General features: G+C 35.4%; 1 protein-coding gene across 5 annotated transcripts in view; it reads right to left on the reverse strand.

Annotated features, from left to right (window-relative positions):
• The window catches only part of PLCB1 (phospholipase C beta 1), an 856495-nt gene that overhangs the window by 737358 nt on the left and 103406 nt on the right, over positions 1–15731 (reverse strand). The gene's annotated exons all lie outside the window — the stretch shown is intronic.

A 15731-nucleotide genomic window follows, 5' to 3' on the forward strand; every position in this document is an offset into this window, starting at 1 on the left:
AAGATGTGAATTACAGAACTGAAACCACTAGAAGTTTAAAAAATGAATAGCATGTTGTAGAGGTAAAGCTTGTATTTTGGAATCTGGTAAAATAGCAAGCTAGATGACTCAAATGAAACTCCACTATATAGAAAACATAATTTGTAGACAGAAATTGATGAAAGGGAAGGTCATCATTCATTACCCTAGATCATATAATTGACTTTGATAGGTCTGTGATCTCAGTGTGGATATCCTCTCTGTTTGATGGAATTTATAATGCCTCCATACATTTGTATTCTTTCCAATTATTCTTCACATCTTCTAGAAAATCCTTCACAGAGAGTTGAACCAATATACTGGTGAACGATTTCTTCACGTTGCATCACAGAGGATCAAGTGAGCTTACCATAAGATATCTCATTACTTAACTAACTAATGGACAGTTAAATGGTGAAAATTAAATTTACATTTTCAACAAAACAAAACTAGAGTTTGTTGCAATGTCCCCAAGCCAGACAATGTACATAGAACAGGAAGGACTGTAATAGACAGATAAAAAATAGAACAGATTGTCTGAATTTATCACAGTGATTGAATCTAATCTCCAAATCAATCGGCAAGTATTTATAAAGTACTTACTATGTGCTAGGTACTGGAGAAACAAGAAGAATGAAATACCTACTCACAGGAAGCTTTACATTCTAAACAGAAGAAACAAAAAGTGTAACATCTACCAGTTCAATACTCAATGTACTATATCAGAAAATGACAAAAAACAAAGAGATCTCACAATTCTAAAATTTTTCTTTTCACTACTAATAAGTTTTATATTTCAGTATCTGGGTGCTCTCTATTAATGACCTTCCCATAACATATAGTGGTCACCAAATTCTCATATCCAGTTTACAATTAGAAAAATTAACATTTATCCCATAGTAAGAATACTGCAATTATCTTTTTTTTCTTTAGTTATCAGCCTAAAAGTTGTCATGGGGCAGCAAACTGGCACAGTGGATAGAGAATTGGCCCTGAGGTTGAGAGAACCTGAGTTCAAATCCTATCCCAGACACTTACTGTGTAATCCCAATTGCCTTAAACATCTGGGGCCATCTTCAATTGTCCTAATCTATAACTTGCCACTGGACCTAGATGGATCTGGAGGAGAAAGTGAGGCTAGTAACTTTGCACAGCCTTCCTCACTTAAATCCAATTCAGTGCAAGTTACGACATCACCTCAATATATCATGGTCCTGGGGGAAGCTAGGTGGTGCAGGGGATAAAGCATAGGCCCTGGATTCAGAAGGACCTGAGTTCAAATCTAACCTCAAACACTTGACACTTACTAGCTGTGTGACCCTAGGCAAGTCACTTAACCCTCTCTGCCCCACAAGAAATAAAATAAAATAATAAAATAGCGTTTGGGGCAGCTAGGTGGCTCAGTGGATAAAGCACCCGCCCTGGATTCACGAGTACCTGAACTCAAATCCAGCCTCAGACACTTAATACTTACTAGCTGTGTGACCGTGGACAAGTCACTTAACCCCTATTGCCTTACCAAAAAAAAAAAAAAAAGATATCATGGTCCTCTTTAAAGGACAAACAGCAACAACAACCTAAAATTTGTCTAATTCTTCAAATGTAAATTATTAAAAACATATTCTCCACTCTAAAACTGTTCATATGCAAATGAGCAATTGCTATTCAATGAGTAACTGTTGTCTCATAGTTCTGAGTCTGACAACCCAGTAACTTCTCTTAGAACTTTAGGCAGAATTATGCCCCACTCAGGTGAACTGTCAATAGTCATCTTGTTACAAAATAACTTGACTCAGTAGTACAAAATGATAGTCACTGTCTTCAGGCAAGATATTTCCTTAAATAATGCCATTAAATTTTATAAGAATATATATATTACAAGGGGCAGCTAAATGGTGCAATGGAAAAAGTACTAGCACTGGATTCAAGAGGACCTGAGTTCAAATCCAGCCTCAGACACTTGACACTTACTAGCTGTGTGACTCTGGGCAAGTCACTTAACCCTCATTGCACCACAAAAAAAAAAGTAAAGAAAAGTAGTATATGTATTACACATGTGGCTACGTATAGACTGGTAAATATTGACATTAGACAAGATATGAAGCAGGGATCTTTTGCTTATGTACAATATTATACCATGAGGCAAACAACATAGAACTATTATCAAGTCACAGAAATTTTCCCCATAGATTAAGCTTAAAGTTTCCTCTTATTCAGCATTTTAAAAGGTTTTTTTAGTGTTGCTCTAATTAGAGCATGAAAGCTCAAAAATAGCTTAAGAAAGCCATCCAGAGATTCATAAAGATATGAAAAAATTCTGATCCAAAGAAGTATCTAATTACAGGCCAAGCTGTAAACTAAAATGCATTCAAAATGGTAGAACACAAGGCCAGCATGTCAATAAAAACATTCAATAAAAGATATGGAAGTCATAAAAAGGGTAGCTATTTTTAGAAACATTGTGAACTACATAATTTAATAATAAAGAAAACTTGTTACCAATAAGCAATAGCTTAAAAAGAAAAGCATTGAATGGAAAATACTAAAGGAGTTATTTTGTCTTATCAAAGAATGGCTTGAAAATTACCTTTTCAGCTTGCATTCTCATTCACAGCAACTGATTTTCAAAGATATGGGACAATGGACATCACATATTGAATGGCAGAATTAAGCTTAAATCTCAGCTTTCAACAAGTACCATTTTAATTGACTTTTTTGCAGAATTAGGAGCATGAGCAAAGTCCACTACAGAAAGAGAGCTCAACTTTTGCTCTTGTAATTCTCCATTTTTCCAAATAAACTAGCTTTAGAAAGAAAGTAGCTTGGCCTGTACTCCCTTTACTATGTTTATAAAATAACAATAAATTTCAGGATGGAGCATGGAACATTTAAATAGTTGATTGCTTTGATTCAATGGGCATATGCCAAGGTCCTTTTCCCTATGTAAGAATAATAAGGATTATAGAGAAATAATCACGAGTCAAAGGTAATAATCAATTACCTGCTCACTTCCCAAACATTCAGTACCATTTCTCTGAATTTCCTCATTCCTCATGAGACCCCAGTGAGATATATCGCAAATCTATACATTGTAAAATAGATTATTCTTTAGCAAATGTGGTGTCAGAATGTCAAAGAAAACTAAATTTTTTGAAGTATACTTTTTTTAACAACTCCATTTCTTAAAATAGGAACATAAATCTTATTTTAGCACTTCCTTTCTTTAGAAAATAAATGATATTCAGGAAGGAATGTGAAAAAGCAAAATATTTTTATTTTAATTGTGGTTTTAACATTTCAATTTTTAAGGTAGTCCTAATGAAGAACTGGGCCTTACACCATTCATGCCTTTGTTTTTATCCTCTATCCTACCCTAGCTAGATATAGTTGGATCCAAGACACAAAAAAGTTAATTGAGTTAGATTATGAGAATTGGCACCTTTTTCTCCAAAACCTCCTTTGATTCTTGCTGAACTGTACCTACCTACAAATCCCCTGATACATGAACAGATTGTGCTCTTCCAGAAGTGAATCTGTTCTTTATGTTACTCAATCATGAAGAACATTTCTCTGCAGATTGAAAATTAATCACTAATTGTTTCCTTCTACTATGGATAATGTTGAGGTTGATTTTTTCACACCTTCCTCCTTTATCCTCTTATGCTATGAAGCTAATATGCATAACCACATTCAGAAAATATTTGGCAAGAAATTAACTGAGCATGCCAAAGCCTGAAATAGATTCCCTGAGTATTCTGTCTTTGAATCTATAGTAGCTTCCAGAGATGGATATTGCACTAGGGGCTAAATCACAGAATTCTATGATAGTGACCTTGATGGTTGAACTAGTCCATTACCCTGCCTCCAATAATGACTGTAGCATCCTAGCAAGATATGTAGCAACATTCCTAGACTCCCCAAAGAAAGATGTTGTGACCACTCTGTAATATTGTCATCTTGAAAATACTTTATTTCTCACCTAATTTAGTATGGCATCATGTCTTATGGGATGCAAAGGACTCAAAAGCCAATACCATTTTTTCTCCTAAGATTCTTCTTATTTTCAGGAAGATATTCTGAATGAAAACTAGTTAGTTATTTCTTGAACTTCCTTCCAGATCTATATCTAATTTTATAACTATATGAAAATTAGTTAATGTATAGAGCATCCTCCCTGGAGTCAGGAGGACCTGAGTTCAAATCTGACCTCAGACACTTGACACTTACTAGCTGTGTGACCCTGGGCAAGTCACTTAACCCCAATTGCCTCACAAAAAAAAGAAAACAAAATATCATCTTAAGTCTTACAAAGCACAGGCAAGGTAAAGTCTGTTTTGATTTTAAGTGTAATGTCCAGAAATCTGGAAAATCAATGAGGCTAAGTAGAGGACCTCCAGGATTGAGGCCAAGGTATCATAGATGCATCTATTTCCACTTATGACTTAGAGTCCATTAAGTTTATACAATTCAACCACCTTTCTACATGTGTTGAATGAGTGCTCACATTTTACAAGGCAGATCTTCTATAAAGGTCAACAAGTTGCTTATTTGGAAGGAGATGATGGAGATTGAGAAGAAATAACTTTCCCAAAACATTTCCCTTCCCTTATCTGAAATTTCACCATTACATGTGTACTCCTTTAAGTTAACAAGTATTCACTTTTACAATGCAGACAATCTTGGACAGCTGGAATTATGCTAAATCATCAATATTAATAACAAGTTGAACAGATCATATGCAGCTAAGTCACAAACAGATTGCATCATACCTAGGGAATGAGAATTTTGATGAGAAAAGGGTGAAGTCAGAGGGATAATTCTGAAGCATGGGGTGTTACCCAGGAAGCAAGGCATGATTTGGTAGATCATTAAGGATCTTTGGTCAGCCTCCGAGCTGCATAGGGACACTGAGTGCCTAAAGAAAGAGAGAAAGGATACTAGGAGGTGAGGCAAGTATCTATAAGTAGAAAGTTAGATGACTAGAATTTAAACTTTATTTACAATTTTTTAAACCAAAACACCTGTTCTGTTTTGCCACATATTTGTAGTTTAACTCTTTTTAAAAAATCTTGATTGAGTATTCAAACAAAACCAGCTTTTAAAATGCATACTGGGGCAGCTAGATGGCACAGTGGATAGACCACCGGCCCTGGATTCAGGAGTACCTGAATTCAAGTGTCTGGCCTCAGACACTTAACACTTACTAGTTGTGTGACCCTGGGCAAGTCACTTAACCCCAATTGCCCTGCAAAAAAATGCATACTGACTCCTTTAACTGTTAATAATGAATTAATAATGGTTAATAATGGTTTAGATGAATCAATAGAAAGACTACATGAGCTTCTCTGAGGAGACCCTTCCTAGGGTTCAGAATTTTAGGAAAAGTCTGCTTCATCAAGGAAAAAGCACAACAGCAGTTTTGTTCAGGAAGGAAAGTTTTGCTTTCAGGATCAAAATTTCCTGACTTCATAAAAAGAAAACTAGGTGCTTTCAGACCTAAGGAAGAAGTAGAACAAAGTCCCTAAAGATTTTCATGTTCTCAGATGAAGAATGCATATACATCAATAGGACTCCAACACAGGAAAAGCTGAGAGGTCACTTTACTTCTGTGGGCCTCAGTTTCCCCATGTGTAAAGTGAATGACTTGACTAAGATGGCCTCTGAACTTCCTTCCAGATCTATATCTATGATCCTATAAAAGAATGATCCAAGTCTAAGTGAATTGAAGGGAAAAGGTATATTTCTTGTACTTAGCTTTTGTTTTCTTTGCCTGTGCTCTATAGTTTGATGTTGTTGACTTAGTGATGGTTTGATTTTCAAACATAAAAACAGGTGGCATATATATTTCACAGGGAATTCCTAGGTGTCCAATATTCAGGCCCAAGTTCTTACCTAAAGTGCTGTGCTGGCTATACAACCTTAGCAAGCAAAGTCATCTAACTTTGATACTGCAACAAGAAAGGCCATATAGAACAAGGTTCCAAAGATGAAAGTGACAAGCCTCTTTAGGACTTGTTCTAGTGCTTAACAGCAATAGGAATGTCACATAATCTACTTTAAAATTTTGCCTACAGTAGGTTAAGTTCTGATGTCTCATACTTAGGCAGCTGGCTGATGCAATAGTCAGAGCAGTGGGCCTGGAGTTCAAATTTGGTTTCAGACACATACAGCACATATTTCCCAAGTTATTGTGAAGCTCAAATGAGATAATATTTGTTAATTCCTTAGAACAGTGCCTGGCACATTGTTGGTACTTAATAAATGTTTGTTTCTCTGCTTCCTTCTTTGTAGAGCTTTAAAAAGAAAAATAGTTTTCAAAGATCTTTTGAGGCAAAAGTGATATATTTTACCTACATAAAAATTAAGATAAAAGGATTAGGAATTTATAGCACAAAATAAGGGAAGGAAAGAAGGAAAGAAGGAAGGAAGGAAGGAAGGAAGTTAAAGATAGAGAGAAAAATTATGTTGAAAATTTATATTGAGGGAGGGCAGTGAGGGACCAGTATTTTTAGTGCTGTGAGAATTTCCATTGTAGAACAAATTTCTACCACAAAGGGAGCAACTTGTCTCTAATTTGTTAATGATAGTTTTTGTTATGTAGCAATTTTTTTTCTTATTATAAGAGTATATAAAAAACTTCTGTAAACTATTAGTGTTTTAACTTTACTACATTTCAGGAGAGAAGAAAATCATGTTTTATGATACCATAGCTAAATTACAAAGCATTCCTCAGTTCATTATACATCCTTAATGAGTAAAATTGATTTGCTTTGGGGATCAAAAACCCTTGTAAAGCAGAGTTTAAGTTAAATAATGTAACCACCAAAAAGAATATCACTTGTTTCTTTGTAACTGCTATTTATATTCATTTAATGGCAGTCATTGCCAGTTAAAGAGTCCCCTTACCTTGTGCTACAAATTCCTAAAATTATATTTGCTGGTTTCTACCAAGAACTGGCACCTTCTCAAAAAAAAAAAAAAGAGGAGGGAGCTCTCTAGCAAGAACATAATTTATTCTTTCATCTAGTGATTTTTATAAATGGTTAAATCCCATAAGCAAGGGATATTTAGTTCTTTGGGGGAAAAAGCAAATTTCTTCATGCAGTTTGGGGCTAAAAGCATGCCTCCATAGCCAGTGATCCTCAGAAACAGAATTGTAAAAAATGAAGGAACTGGAAGGGATTCTAATAGATGTTTAATCCAACACCTCCTTTTACTGAAATTAAAAAAAAAAAAGTTCCAGGTATGGTAGCCTGGTACAGGTAAGAAAAGAAAAAGTGGCTGAGTTGGAATCCGGAGATCAAGGTTTGAATTCTGACTCTGATTCTGCCACAGTGACCTTGGTCAAGCATGTTAGTTTACTTCTTTTTAACTCCACGCTTCTCATTTGTAAAATGAAGGCTTTTAGACTTAATGACCTCTGAGGTGTCTTGTGACACTAACATTCTATGATCCTCAGGTGGAACTTGTCCAGAGTCACATAACTAGCTAACCCTCAGAGTCACATCTCTTGACTTCCTAATAAGATACCTTTCTCTGAAGTTAAAAGGTTTTGAAATGGAATCTAATAATAATTAACAATTTCTTTCTAGCCCAGTTATGTCAAAATCAAATGGAAATGGGGTCACCTGACCCAACATAAGGCTCCCTACAGACAATATTTTGACTTAGAAAACCATATATTAATATTATCTATGTTCTACTGCATTTTTATTTATTTTGTTAAATATTTTCAAGTTACATTTTAATCTAGTTCAAGCACAGTCAGGGAGTATTGGTGACAGCAATGTGTATTTGACATCTCTGTTCTAGACCACGAGTATCAAACTTGCTTTTCCGATTGGCTAAACCATATTAAAATGTAATTGGGGGGCAGCTAGGTGGCGCAGTGGATAGAGCACTGGCCTTGGAGTCGGGAGTACCTGAGTTCAAATCCAGCCTCAGACACTTAACACTTACTAGCTGTGTGACCCTGGGCAAGTCACTTAATCCCAATTGCCTCACTAAAAAAAAAAAAAATATTTTTTAAATTAAAAAAAATGTAATTGGGAAATGCTTAACAAAACATTCAAATACTATACAAAATAGATAATGTTAATTTGTCGTTTTCTAAGCTGATATGCTGCCCACAGTGAGTTTGACACCAGTGTTCTAGATCATTTGTCTTAGAGTATTCATTCATTTTCATGGATTCAACTATATACATATTATCCAGCCTGATAATGGACATTTCTGTAGTTCTTTAAAGTTTAGAAAGAATTTTCCTCACAACTATACCGAATCCAATATAGGTAGAATATACTCCTTAACAAAGAATTTGTTATTCTTTGCATGTACCATGTCAATGCACACTTTTGTACCTTTTCTCAGTTCCCCCACCTAAAGTTCCCTCACCTTCCCCCATCAGTAGACACTTACATCTCTGAGCCTCCGCTTCTGCATATGTAAAATGGGACTAATGATATTTAAATACCAGAATAGTTGGAAGGGAAATATTTTGTAAATCAAGAACATTTTATTGGTGGGAATAACTATGATGATGATGATGATGATGTCTATTGCTTTTTGAAATTTTGCCTGAATATTTTTACAGCTATATTATAATTGCCTTAAGGTGAAGGCTGTGTTTTCAACTGCCATAGGATGTAAACTCCTTGAAGCTAAGAATGATTTTTTCATTTTGTCTTTAGATCCACAGTGCCCACCATAATGTCTGCATCCTAGAGTGCCTAATCCATGTAAATGGTATTATCTAATGTGATTGGAAGGGGTTCCTTCATGGTGCCTGCCTAATACAAAGCTCCATACATAGTACAAACTTAATAAATATTTGTTGAATAAATTCTGAATTTAAGTGAGAATTAGGCTATTTGTACAATGTTGAAATACTGCTTCCATCCACCCAGGGCTAGCACAAATTCCTTGCCTTAGGCAAGGTTTGAAAATTGTGACCTTTGTGTATTATTGTGCACTGAAAGCTCTGAGTCTTTACCGAAACACATGCAATAGAACTGATCAGAAAACAAATACCTATATCCTACAGAGGAAAGAATGTTCTAGCATTAAAATGTATTTAAAACTATATTTGGCAGCCAGATGGCATAGTAGATAGAGCATTAGGTCTAGAGTCACGAAGATTTGAGTTCAGCGCTAGCCTCAGACTCTTCATAGTTGTGTGATTTTGGACAAGTCATTTAAACTCTGTTTGCCTCAATTTCATCAACTATAAAATGGGGATAATAATGACATCTACTTAGCACAGTGCTTGGCACATAGTAGGTTCTTAATAAATGTTTAATCCCTTTCTTTCCCCTTATTATATTAACACAAATAATAAAAATACCATAAAAAGTAATATCAAAAAGTACATGACATTCTATCACCCTGTATGTTGTACATACCCTAGGCAGCCACTTGCTTTTCCTATCTGTCATTTTGACTATTCCACTACACCAGGCAAGTTAAAAAATATTACTCAAGTTTTAGCTGTCATTGTCCAGAACTTGAAATCTAGCTCCTTTATTCACACCAATGCTTTAAAAAAGTACTTGAGATTCTCATTTGACAGCAGCAGATGGACTAGCAGAATGATGGTTTAACCAAGGTGTCATTGTTTGGCTGGGGGACACTGACCACCTCAAGCTAAGTACACTGGTGAGCAGAGGAGATGCTATATTTCATTAGTTTCAAAGGTGAAGCTGAGCTGAAACAAAGAAACCTCAGTCAGATCAAGTTAGAATAAAAATGTAGCCCCTCTCTCTTCTCCTTAGTACATACCAGAGGGTATTAGTTATGTGCAAATACTGGCAGAAAAGGGATCCAGAAAGCATCAGGCAGTGGGGAAGCATATATATCTGGATTCAAGACATTCTTACTCATTAAGTTCCAGCTCAATGCACTCTGAGACACAAACCCTGGAAAAACAGAACATGAGTGATTTATATTTTCTTGCCCCATCTCTCTCTCCTCACCCTTCCTTCCTCCTTTCTTCTCTCATTCATGCTATCTTATATATGGGTGTATATATAGATATGTATATGTTGCTGTTGTTCAGTCATTTAAGTCGTATACAACCCTTTGCAACTCCATGTGGGGTTTTCTTGGCAAAGATATTGGAGAGGTGTGCCATTTCCTTCTTCATCTCATTTTACAGATGAAGACCTTTGGCAAACAGGGTTAAGTGATTTACCCAGGGTCATTCCCTAAAATATCCTACCTGGGAAATAATCTCAAGTTCTCCGTTACCCTTTTTTCTCTTCACTGTGAGTATACTTGTTTACAATTACAAGTATGATTGGTATTTTTCTGAAAGTTTCTCTGAAACCGTTGTAATAATGTTGGAAATAACATAAAGGTGTGAACTTTAGTAGATGCAAACTAACCATTATTGAAAAGTAGGTGGTCGTTTATAATTCACATCATGAAATTTTAGGGAAATTAAGGTGGGCATTTAAAGAAAATGAAAAAAATGGGCATCCACATGAGTGATGGCTTGGGATGTCCTCAAAAAATTATTTTGCTTATCTTTTGCACTTAATCTCATCTCTATGGAAAGACACAGTGACAACTATTTTAGGTATTAATAGTAAACCAAAATTCATTGCACTACTCTGTTACAGAACAGGAAGAACAGAAAGCTGGACAAATTCCACAGAAGGTGAATATATGTGTGTATGTATGTGTGTGTGTGTGTGTGTGTGTTTATTTATTTATTTATCTTGATAAAACCTAGAAACTGAGCATGTTGAAATATTTGGGGTTCTACTCATAACCACTTTGAGTATTATGATAAATCAAATAGTGTGTGTTTCTCTATGGAATGAGTACTTGCTTTACTCAATCACATTGCAGCATCTCATAAAGAAGATCATGGTTATGAGATGCTATGATTTCCAACATTTCACTACCTAATGCCACTCAGTGAGCCTAGCCCTATTTAGTCCTCAAATGAGACACACTCATCCTATCCTACCTGGGTCAAAACTCAAAATCGTTCTATATTTGTAGGATTTACGTGTGTTTTACTGGCACAGCTTTTGGGAAGCTAGAGCCATCATTGTGCTATGTCACATTAAGACATCAAAGGAGAACTTCATTGGATAGTTTGCTGCATGTGGACTCAAGAATCTGGATCCTAAATCTGTTCCTGACATTTAGGAGTTAGTGGTATGACCATGGTCAAGTCAATTAACCTTTCTTCACCTCAGCTTCCTAATCAGTAAAATGTAGAATATAATATTTGTAATGCTTCACTCATCTCTACAAAGTGCTTTGCAAAATATTAAGTGCTATGAAAATGTTGGTTTCAATTTTTGTTGTACCAATGGGGGAAATGTTTAAAATAGCTTTCTATGCTTGCATTCAAGTTTGTGGCATACAAATAACTGCTTGGAAATTGAAATTCTTAGATAATCTTTTTTTAGAGAGCTAGCAAGTATGGCTAACTATCAAGATCAACATAGAGATTTTCAAGTGCATTAGTGAATATAGAACTGCACTTTGTTTAAAATGAAAAAAAACTAAACGTATGTTGTAGCAAATACTATCACAAATCAGAGGCGAAGAATAAGACACTATTGTTTAATAATGTTTCTTTAACAAGAAAAAGATCAGGGATTTCCCCTCCACTATGTATTATTACTTCCTGAAAATTAAATACTTAACCTATCAATTCAACCAATCAATTAAAAAAAAGTATTAAGTACCTATGTACCAGGCACTGTGCTAAGCACTGGGAATACAAAATGAGGCAAAAATTCCCTGCCCTCTAGGAGCTTATGGGGGAGATAACATCCAAACAAATATGTAAAAAACCCCAAATATATAAAAAGCTACACACAGGATTTATAAGAAATAAGAGAGGTGTCGCTAGAATTAAGAAGAGTTAGGGAAATCTGTCAATAAAAGATGATATTTTAGTTATTTCTTAAAGAAAGCTAGAGAGGTAAATAGTCAAAGCAGAGGAGAGAACGTCTTCCAGGTGGGTGTGTGGGTGGGGGGGGGGACAGGGAACAGCCAGGGAAAATGGTCAGAACCAAGAGATGGAATGGCTTGTCTGTGGAATAGCCAGGAGGCCAATGTATTATACTGGATCAAAGAGTATTGGGTGTTGGGGAGTAAGGTGTAAGAAAACTGGAAAACTAGGAGAGGGCAAGGTTATGAATATATGTGAAAGCCAAACAAAGCACTTTGTATTTGACCCTGGAGGCAATAGGGAGTCACTGAACATTATTGGAGTCCTTCTGTTTGTCTCTCACAGAATGAGAGAATCATAGAACCTTCTCAGAAAACATCTGGTAAAATACAGAGCTAACCATAAATGCCCTCTAGAACATCCATATCCACAGTCATCCAGACATCATTTAAAATCTTTCATACTAATGTGGAAATTTGTTTAACATGATTGTTATACATATATAACCTATATCAGATTGTGTAATATCTTAGGGATGGGAGAAGGGAAGGAGTAGGGAGAAAAATTTGGAACTCAAAATCTTATAAAAAGGAATGTTGAAAACTATCTTTACATGTAATTGGAAAAAAATAAAATACTCTTTAGAAAAAAGGTGTCATAACCATAGAAGTAAGGAGCAGTTGTCAAGTTCTAATTGCTCTATAGAATTTCAAAGTAAACTAGATATATAATATTGTGTCTAACTATATATATATATATATATATATATACATATATACACACATATATATATACATATAGTATACAAATATATATGTGTGTGTATGTATGTAAATATACACATATATACTGTGGTAAAAAGTTTACTATCAGTCGGTTAGTGAATACGGAAAGACGCCAGTTTTTAAAGGACCACCCTTTCGGGGAGGAGACCGACGGCCATGCACGGGCTATGCAAGTCAGCCTGGCTGCTAAGCACTCCACTTCCGGGCTGTGAGCTTAAAAGGCAAGGAGAGAATGGAAGTGGGATCTCTTGGTCCTATGACTGGCGCGACACACAGACAGACGTAGACTGGAGTTGGACGCAGCCCGCAGCAGGCGCTTGACTCGGCTCTGTCTCTCTCCCCGCAAAGGTGGCCTTGGGCGTTTGGTGAATTTTATACGGAATATAGACTAAGCTTAGACTTAAGACTATTTGTTTTGTATTTCTACTTTCCTATCCCTTTAATCAACATCACCTGGTAACTACCACACAATAAAAGCTCTAACTATAGACCAGAGGTTTCTTCCATTTACTAGTCTAGGAGATAAATTAAGGGAAAGGTTAAAGAGGGGAGATTTATGATCTAATATCCAATTTTGAATCTCACAATACATACACACATACAAGTTTATATAGGTATATATACACCTATATACACACATATGCATATATGTGTATAACTATATGTGTGTTTATGTTCTATGTAGATGTGTGTCTATATGTGTGTGTGTCTGTATACACACAGACACACACATAGTGCCACAACAGATTTTGTATTTCAAAGACATTAGTTTTTTTTTCTTAAATGATAAACAAAACAAGAAGCTTCATCTATTTTCAAGATTATTTTTATTCACAATAGCATTACTACATACAGAATATATAGGAAATAAGAGAGAAGACACTAGAATTCAGAAGAGTTAGGGAAATAAGGATAGGATGTGTAATTTCATGATTATAGCCACTTGCTAGTGAGAAACTTCCTTGACTAATGCATATTGGCCTATTCTCTGCAATTTACAATCTCAGAAAGTTGACTGGAGGAATTTAGATGTTAAGTGACTTGCCTAAAGTCACACAGAATAGTACTGGTAAAGCAAAATGGACAGGCAATTCAGGTCTTCATGACTTCAAGGTTAGCTCTCTTTCCTCTATAGCACAATTTCCTTAAAATTGCTTCCTTAAATATATGATAAATTGTAATAGTATTAATGTTAGTAAGATTCAACAAACATCTATTTTACTATAAATTAACAATATAAAAAGCAACACTTTTTAGTGGATATCTAGCTAGCTTTTAAGTTGGAAAAAAAACTAGGTTCAAGTCCATCTTTTGACACATCCTGTCTGTGTAATTCTAGGAATATTACTTAACTTCTCAAGGTTGTAGGGCAAGGCAACTACTTAAGCTTCTAAGTTACTAAGTAGGTGCCGGCCTCTAAAGGTAGAGGGAAATTATTTGCGAATTCCCTTTAGCAATGAAATCATGGATCCATTCTTTTTCCTTTCTCCTAAATTCTTCAGTAAAAAATATGTCTAGTCTTTGAGGCTTTGTATGATTTTGTGGCTATTTCATGTTCTCCCTCTTTGTCTCACATCCATAGTGCATTTTTATCTTGTTCTGAAGAAAACTGATTTTTATGATCACTATTTTTTACTTGAATAGAAAATGAAGTCAAAGAATTTAATTTCCTCTCCAGTGTAATCATCGCTTAGGTCGTCATTACACATAACTATTCTGTCCTGAAAACCTTAAAGATCTTTTTTTTTGTTTGACCACAACCTCTTTAAACTACTTCCCCTACTCTCTTTTAACTTCTCAACCTGCTCTTGATCATCAGTATGACCATTAGTCCCCGGATTCATAGAATCTTAAGAGTTGGAAAAAGTGTCAAAAAGTCATCTTATTAAATATATTATTGAATATGAATCCCTTCTGCAATTTTCCCAAATAGTGGTGACCAAGAATATACTACCCCTGAGGCAAGATGGTGAATAAGTGAATTATATTCACCTTTGAATAAGTATTAGGAAACTGCTAAGTCAAATTGTTAAGCTGCACTAAGCCAAAATCTCTCTCTCTGAAACTTCCACTCATTTCTTAGTTCTCCCCTCTTGGTCTAAGCAAAAGAAGCCTAATACCTCTTCCACATAACAACTCTTCATAGTCTTGTCCCCCAAAATGTTCTCTTCTCCACATCGACTATGTCTTGTTCCTTTCACTAATCTTCATATGGAATGATTGCAAGTTCTCTCAACTATCCTGCTCATCCTACATTGTATGCATTTTGTGTCAATGTTCTTCTAAAATTTGGCATCCAGAATACCACAAAATACTGAAGAGATATATCCTATCCAGATTACCATGAAACTCTCATCTTCCTCATTCTGCACACTATGCCCCCTCTTAATGCTTTCTAGGAGAAAATTAACATTTTTGATTGCTCCCATGCTGTTGATTTATGTGAGTTTCCTGTCCACTAAAAACTTCAGCATTTTTTCACATGAATTGTTGCTTCCTATTCACATTTCCTTCATCAAGTCCATTTCTGTAGTTTTTTTTATACTTGTCCTATTCATTTTTGCCATATTAGATCTGAACCATTATACTAGCTCTTCAAAATCTTTCTGGATCTGATTTCTGCCATCCATTTTACTAGCCATCCCTCCCAGCCTCATGGGACCAACAAATTTCAGAAAAAAGCCACATGTGACTTTATCGAAAACATCGATAAAGATGTTTAACAGCATTCCTCAATAAACTCCCATTCTATCCTCCAACCAACTTTCTTATCTCCCTACCCAGTCATTTCAGTATTGGTCTCATTATCATCCTAAACTTTCTTGAATCTTTTCCATGACAATTCTGCTTTCCTTTCACTCAAATAAGCACAAAACTAGAAAAACTCAGCTAGAAATGACCTAAGGTTATCCAGTTCAATAGTCTACCTGAACAAAAACCCTTTCTAAAATAGACCCTAAAATGATCATCCAGTTTTTGTTTGAAAAACTATAGGGGAAATCCATAAACTTCAA

This window comes from Dromiciops gliroides, chromosome 2 (genome assembly GCF_019393635.1).
Source record: "Dromiciops gliroides isolate mDroGli1 chromosome 2, mDroGli1.pri, whole genome shotgun sequence".
NCBI classification, from domain to species: domain Eukaryota; kingdom Metazoa; phylum Chordata; class Mammalia; order Microbiotheria; family Microbiotheriidae; genus Dromiciops; species Dromiciops gliroides.